Below are 8,635 nucleotides of genomic sequence, written 5' to 3' on the forward strand. Positions count from 1 at the left end.
AGGGAGTTACAGAAAAAGGCTTGAGAGGTTCAAATCCACTCCCAATCTTAACTCTGCAGAATGTGAATGAAACATACACTGAACAAAAATTTTAATGCCACATTGGTTTTTGCTTCAATTTTTAACAGGTTTAACCCTTTGAAACCTTGGCAAATTGGCTTGATTTATTTCAAAAATGGAGGAAGTTAAAAATTATGAGTTACAATAAAATTACCTAAAATTTATATTAAAAAAAACTATATAAAGAAAACAGGTTTAAAAAAAGGTCAAAATACAAAAAGTTAAAATAATACATACATAAACAAAAAAAAATAAATTAACAATAAAAACAATAATAATAACCATAAATATGGTTTTCTTTATATTTTCCCTGTTTTAAATTTTTATAAACTTCTAATGATGTATCAATCAATTAATTTCCCACCTCTCTCTCTTTTAAGACTAATTTTCAGATCATTTTCTTGTCATGTTTTACTAATTTCTTGAGACACTTTATGGGACGGGCGGCACGGTGGCGTTGTGGTTAGCACTGTTGCCTCACAGCAAGAGGGTCCCTGATTCAAAACCGAACGGGGTTCGGTCCGGGCAGGGGCCCTTCTGTGCGGAGTTTGCATGTTCTCCCCGTGTCTGCGTGGGTTCTCTCTGGGGTCTCCAGCTTCCTCCCACAGTCCAAAGACATGCAGCTCAGATTGATTGGTGACTCTAAATTGCCCTTAGGTGTGACTGTGAGTGTGACTGGTTGTCTATCTCTATGTGTCGGCCCTGCAATAGTCTGGCGACCTGTCCCCCCGCCTTCGGCCCGCTAACAGCTGGGATTGGCTCCAGCCCCCCCGCATCCCCTACGAGGACAAGCGGTTACAGAAAATGACTGACTGACTTTATGGGACATCTCTTGTCAAGTTGCTCATTGCCTTTTTAGCCATGTTTCCAAAAGAAATCAATCCAATTTGCTCAGGTTTCAAAGGTTTAAATGCATGTGAAAGGCGACTGAACACAGCACAAGAAAACTGATGTTCCAGGTTTCAAGGCTTTAAGTTAAAGATATAAGACTTTTTATGTACTCAATAGATGCAGTATCTCTCTCAAAATTTGGTTGAAAATTAATTGAAAAACATGTTACTGAGCACTTCTTTTCCAAGATAATCCATCCACCTGACAGGTATGACATAACAAGATGCTGATTGAACATCGTCATTACTACACAGGTGTATCTTGGGAAGGTCACAGTAAAAGAACACTGTAATATGTACAGTTTAATCACACATCACAGTGTCACAGGTGTTGCAAGTATCGAGGGAGTGTGTCATTAGTTTGCCAACATTTCCAGTAAATTTGGCAGTAAATCCAAACGACCTCACAGCCGCACAAGTCATGATGATGAACTGCTGCTAGGTCAAGACCCTCATGAGGACAATAAACATGCAGATGCAGATGCAGCTTTCCTGAGACTGTTTTGGATGTTTTTTGCAGAAATTATGCAGTTGTGCAAGCCAAATGTTGCATTCTTTGTTTGAGTGGCTGCTCTCACACCATCTTGCATGTGAAGATGCTGGATGTGTAGGTCCTGAGCTGGTGTGGTCTGTGAGGCTAATTGGATATACTGCCAAATTAACAGAAATGACAATGGAGCCTTCTTATGGCCGTGAAATGACCATTCAGTTCACAGCTAACAGCACTGGTAGGCATCCTGCAGTCAGACTGTCAATGACACACTGTCCCAAAAACTTGTATTGTCTGTGGTATTGTGCTGTGATCAAACCGCACATTTTAAAGTGTCTTTTAATTGTGACCATCCCAAGACACACCTGTGTAGTAATGATGTTGTTGTAAAATGTGGGAGAAATATACTGTATCTATAGTGTGCATAAAAAGTCTTAGATCTTTAATTTAATCCTGTAAAAAAAAGAAGGCCAAAACAAAAATGATGCATTTAATTGTTTTGTTCTGTATACTTTTAAGCTGCCTCTGAGCAAGGCACGTACACTCCAGCTGCTCCACTGACTGCTCTCAAACAGCTCACCTTCCTGCTTATTGCCATGAATGTGACACCTGATTAAAGCAAGATTAAACCATTTTGTCACGGGCATTGACCCGTTACATTGAGATGTCAGGCTTGCATTGAGGAGAAGCATTAACATATAATAGAATGGAACAAGGGCATTTAAAGGGGAGCTTAATGCATTGTACTGAAAATCTATTTTTAAAGATATAGTAATGCAGCAGAAAAATCAGCGTGACCTTGAATTACATTTTATCCAGCTGCTGTATGAGAGGACAGACTCCTTTTAACCAGAAGAGGGTGCTATTTGATCAGTGAGTAAAACATACACAATATATCATACGGTGACGTGTGTCTGAAAAACAAGAACAAAGGAGGGAAGAAATTCGATCGCTCAACAAAATGAGCTGCTACTAATCCCTCAGCAGAGAAATTCAACCGGCACAACATCTTAAATTGATTTTTTTAAAAATGTGAATGAGAACAAAATCTGAGTTAGTGACTATGAGCCAAAGGTCAAAAGAGGTCACTGTGTGAAATCATGGGGACATCAGGGACATATCTGTAACCAATGTCACCAGGAAACTGTAACACAGATACATTTCCTCTCGATGTGTCCAAAATATAAAACCATAGAGACTGAACGCTTGTCTTGAAAGGAAGACAGAAAAATAGCAAACAATGGGTCTACTTTTTTACTGACATATGTAATAAATGAAATATTAAATAAATATATATGGAGCTTTAGACCTGAATTTATTTAACTAGATGAACATTTTATGAAGACAAAACACATAGTGTCTACAAGAGGGATACTCTTTGCTGGCTACTTCTGCAAATGACAGGAGGCAAGCGACCAGTTAATAAACAAACATTAATAAATGATATAAATAATTAACCTTATCTTCTGTCTGAGGGTCTGGGGCATCCTTTCTTGGCACATTTTTTCAAACAAACTCTTTCATGTTTTTACAATGCACTCTGGCACCTCATTTACATGCAATGTACACAAAAAAGACCATTCAGCACCCTATCACAGGACAAATCAGGTCCTCAGGCCATAAGTTGAGTATCACTGATCTTCAAAAAGGCTCTGTTTACAACTGATATTAACATATGTTTTGGGTGGGATCCGATCACAGCACAGCACTAGTGGAGAGCACTAAACACACAAAATCCATCATCAGTTTGCCTTATGAAAGGAGACATGTTGGATTCTGCTCACAAAACCTCCAAAGTGACAAGCAAGCGTGGTACAGATCAGCCAGCTTAAGCGCAGACATAAGTGTGGGGCAGTAATGAAATGTCAACACAAGTGTAGACGAATGATAGACACGGGTGTGAAGAGCAATGTGTCTTGGCTGCCCATTTGTGATGTATCACTGAAACGCATGCTAATACCAGGTCTGAACAGGCTCTAAAATGCAGGATTGTAGCATGATTTTGGAAAGCAGGTAGTACAACCGACCTATTGCTGAGCCCCGCTCCTTTTGCTCACCAAAACTAACAATGGCGACTGTCAAAGTCAAAGTCAAAGTCATATCCAAAGACGCTATACAGAAGTTTTGGAGACAGAAGCTCCTTGTTTCACACAGAGGCCATCAAAGGAGTCTTCAGTATGCTGTGGTGTTAGCGTTAGCCAGCCAGTGCTTTCTTTGTAACGCTAAAGCTAAGTTAACCTTAATGGTTTTCACTTGGGTGGGCTTTAACTACAACCTTTTGCTACAGTTAAAACTGATGTCCAGTTGTCAAAGAACAAAAATACTAAGACTAAGTTAAACAGATGACATGATGAGCAAATGTTACAAAGCTGAAGTCGGCCAAAACCTTAGCAGCTATTAGCTAACTTAAGCTAATGTTACCCAGCAAAGTTGGCTGCAAGGTGACATTATACACCACGACAATGCCAACATAATGTATGAGATTATACATACTTGTCACATTTCAGCAAATTTTGTTAACACTATGTTGCCTCACCTTGGAACAATTGTAGACATCCTTGTTTATCTTCTTTACGTGCCACACAGCTTTATCCAGAGGAGACACTTTGCTCTGTTTATGGGAGGTTTGAGGAACAGGATAAAACACACTTCATTCTTTAATCTCACAGGATACCTTGTATCACTGTTGCATTTACCCCATGCACATTGTCTGACCCTTTTTTGACTGCATACATTTAAATAAAACTGCAGGAAAATCAAATTTTCTGATGCTTTTCTATGGAGGTCTAATAGCAGGATGTCTGAGTGCATTGTGTAGCTGTTAAAAATGTGGCTCGTGGCATTGAAAAGCGGGGCTTAGCAGGGAGAGCGAGAACAGGTGAGCTGACTACAGGGCTGATGAGAGACAGAAACTCATCAGAGTGGGCATACCATCAAAACTGGCGGGAAAACACAAGGGCAGGAAGTGTAGTCGTACAAAACGGAAGATTTGAGTAACAAAATAAAAAAGGAAATAGGTATATTTGAGGTAATGTTATACTATAGGCAAGCTAAGATTGAAAGTTCCATATCATACAATTTTCTTCTGTTTTGGAAAACGTCATGTTTGTCATATTTCATATTTCTTCTTCATAAGAAGAAATGCTCAGACGCTAAACCAACTTCCCTACAATTTAATAATGACATTTGACAATATAGCACCCTGTTAGCCAAAACAAAGGTCAAAAAGACTATTAGGACATTTAAATTATTAAATAATAATAACATGATGGAATCTGGAATCATGAAATGAGAATTTCAGTATTTTTGGTTTTCTTTTTAATTTTTGTCTTTTAATTATTATTTTTTTTCATTAATCTATGTATTTTTTGTTTGTTTTGTCCCATATGTATATCTGTATGCATTATTTCAAATGATTCTGAATTCAATAAAGATGACCTCAAGAGGAGATTGGGACAGGTCATGACAGATTGTCTTTAATGTTTCATAATGTTCACTATTTTAACTTGTGTTAAATCATCACTATTGTTTTTCTTTATTTTAATCAATGGATACAAAAATTTCCATTAACATGTCATGCTAATTAAATCAACTTTAAACTAACTTGTGATTGTTGAAATACTTAAAAAGTTGGTTCAGACTGTACAAATACAGATCCTGAGTAACTCTGTTCAAAAGCTTCAAACAGAAACACATAACACATATTGTGTCTTTTTAAGAATTGAATTTCTCTCTTTGCATTTCTCCAGACACTATGTCATGGCTGAGTTCAGTGGAGGGGGTAACACAAAAACTACATTCTGTACAGAAAACATAGCAAGTTTGGGAAATATATTGTATTTTTTGGATTAAACAGTGACTCTGGACCCCATTTGTGAGATTATAGTCTTTTTATAATGGGATCAGTTCAGGGCCATTATGGACATAAGGAATAACTGTCACCAGTTATTCAAAAAGCATTTGAGTATTGTCTTGAACCTATTCTTTAAGTTTTTAATGTTCTTGAAAATTAGTTGATTATTAATTAATATACATTATTATTGTCTTTTAATTAATATTATTCATAGTATAAATCCTAAATCTGCAACAGCAAGGGAGCAATGAAGTTTGCTGTGTCACAGCAGAGTCACGAAAGTTTAACTTTATCTTAAATACATTTTTGTTGCCCAAATTTCATTGTTGGTCACCTCCTTTTTGTCAGTGTGCTGCTATTATCTAAAAAATATGATGTTTGTCTTCCCTGATTCTTTTAACTGAAGCGCCTTATCTGATTGCCCATGCCCATGATATTGCATTGATAAGTGAGGATGTGATTAAATGCTCCATTTAGCTGCAGAATTGCACAACAGCTGTTTGACATAAAAGGTATGAGGTTTCTTTGTGCCCGTCTGGTTCCGGGGGTTTAAAGATCAGCAGTAATATTGTGATATAAGACTGAAAGGTGTTACACAGATTTGATTATTTGCGAAGAGCTGGCTGCTTAGTTAATGATGAGTAATGTTCATTTTCTATGGCAGTGATTGCAAGAGCCCATAAAAAAAGATATGTGTTAATTCTTATTGATCCGAGAACGTGTTCATCCTAATATGAAACAGTACGACTACTAGACTGTGTCAAGATGACCAGGGATATGGCTGTTTAAAAAAAAGAGACATGGGGGGGGTCTCAGACCATTTCAGAACTTGAAAGCAGAATCTCCATTTTCTAAATACCTGACCCCATGTTCAAACATCTCCTGCAGAGGATAGTGCAACCCAGTAAGTTGTTCAAATGGACAAGATGTGAAGACGAGGCCACATTTTGTTAATGAATATTGGTGCTTATCCCTGCAGTCTTTATTGTCCAAACAGACAGTGTCTAATTCAGGTTATCTGTTAAGTTTGACAATGGTTATTTTGCATAAAAAAGCATTAAATGAAGGTTTAAAGCATACATATCTGTTGCACAGTTAAGAGCCTTTAAACTTCAGTGCTTCAAAGTTTGCAATCTGCAATTGCAATTTAGCTGAAAATGTAGCACAGTTTGGATGAGCTTAAAACTATTTATGCACGTCTGAGTTGTTACAGTTCACAGCAGACTCTTTCCCAGTGTGGAAGATTTCTTGGCCCTTGCTAAATAATGTCATGAATCATGAGAATAAATGATCTCTTTCACCGCATGTACAGTCATCAGCACACAGGGTGAATAATGTAATCCCTTGGTTGACTATTTAAATATTTCCAAATGTAAATTTAACAGAACATTTTCTTATGTGATAAATAAAGAAAAGGCTTATCAGTTGTCAATAAAAAGTTCTAATATTACAGTAATGATTATGACCTTGCATTCAGGCTTGTTTAAATAAGGTTGCGCCATTTGTTCTCATAGCTGACAGAGAAGTTCTTGATCAGTTTCTGCTCCAAACTTTTCTCTCTGCCAGCACACAGATATGAAAGTTGAGTCATACCATAATGTCAGCACCTTACTGACTCTGTGACACAACTTCTGTTTGACTTGGTGTATGTAGCATGCCATAACATTTGTATGGCAGCTGGACAAGAGTTGGCAAACAAAAGAAAGTAACAAGGCAAAGAAAAAGGAGTAATTCAGGAGCAATGTCTGCTTTTTTGACATGTTTAACACCTCTTTTTTTTGTTTTTACCGGCCATGACAATGCTGATACGGCTTTTATCGTTTTTACCTCCTGAGTCTGTATGTCTGTTTGTGTGTCTTTGTGGTGTTGGTGATTTCCACGGAAACGAGAACTCCATTTTGAGAATTTGGCCAGGTTTTTATATGTCAATCCATGCAATAATGTTGTAACTGTGTAATATGCCGTCACGAAATTTTAAGTTGAGATCAAAATGAAGGCCAAGTTTGAAGTTGGGTGAAGTTCGAATAGGGAGTCAGAAGTTGGGGGTTAGAAAGAAGGGAAAGGGCCATTTTCCCCCCATTTTTACACCCCTGGCCATTATTTGATTTTAATTGCAGATTGCTTTATCGCTGCTAAAATTATCACAGTTGCAAGATGTTCTCTTGTTCTTTTCTTTCTTTATGTAACTTTGGGACCAAACCCTTAACCTTATGTACTTACTGCAATAGCTTTTATATAGAGAACAAAATGATTTTCGGAACAGATTTGATTAGATTAAATGAGTATATAATAATGAGAAAATTGAGTTATTGCTTAAAAGAACTGCATACAGATAAGAACAGAAAATTTAGCAAATACTCAAGATAACAGAAGCAATAATTGCTACATGTAAGATAAGGTTTGTTCTGCACAATAATTCTGATTGCTTGATAGATTTTATGGTGGTCACTGTAGATGTCTGCGTGCCATTTATAGTAAGTAGTTGATAACTGGAAGTAAATGTACACGTCTAGTCATCCATATTACATTACATTAATGCCAAAAGTTTTTCATTAAAGATTATTATCATGAATGCAGTTTTTTTATCGGCCATTCTGAGCCAAACAGTGCAGTTAAGTGCTGAATTGGTGCAGCTCTTTTTAAAGTGCTTAAGTGTAGTGAAAATAAGTAGTAAGATCTTGGGACTTAAGCAGAGAACATTAACTGACCTGTATCACAAACATGTGGGAAAGAAGAATAAAGCCATCCTTTCCGACAGCTCCCACCCCTTATTTTGGGAATGGCCCTCTGGATCTCGGCTCAGATATCCCCTGTTAAGAATAACAGATATAAGTTCTCCTTCATCCCCGCAGCCATTTCTCTTTTGAATGCAGGGCAGGGGAAGAGCCAAGTTGAGTACTGAGGCTCCTCTCTTGGCAGGTTGTTATTCTTAGTATGATGATTGATGGTTGTGATGATGATGTTGATGTTGATGATTATAATGATGATGGTTTTTGCCAGCAACCAGACCAGATTTAATAGATGATACCCAGGATGATACCCAGGGTGTGATGTTGGAAACTGTGTCATGATGGAGAGATCTTATAATCCATCTTTCAGGGTCACTGTGAACTTTATTTCCCCTTGTGTACTTTTAAATTCTACAAATAATTCAGTTTGCACAGTACTTTATTACATTGCAATGGCTGTATTACACTTTCTTCCCCTGATTGTTATGTATGTACATTCTAATATGTTCACCCATGCCATTTATGTGTTTTTACCTGCTGGATAACCATATTGTCCTCCAGGGACAAAAATAAAACTGAAGGTCACCAGTTCACTCCCCAAACTGGCAATATA

This window comes from Plectropomus leopardus, chromosome 7 (genome assembly GCF_026936395.1).
Source record: "Plectropomus leopardus strain MGB_pleo_1.0 chromosome 7, ASM2693639v1, whole genome shotgun sequence".
NCBI classification, from domain to species: domain Eukaryota; kingdom Metazoa; phylum Chordata; class Actinopteri; order Perciformes; family Serranidae; genus Plectropomus; species Plectropomus leopardus.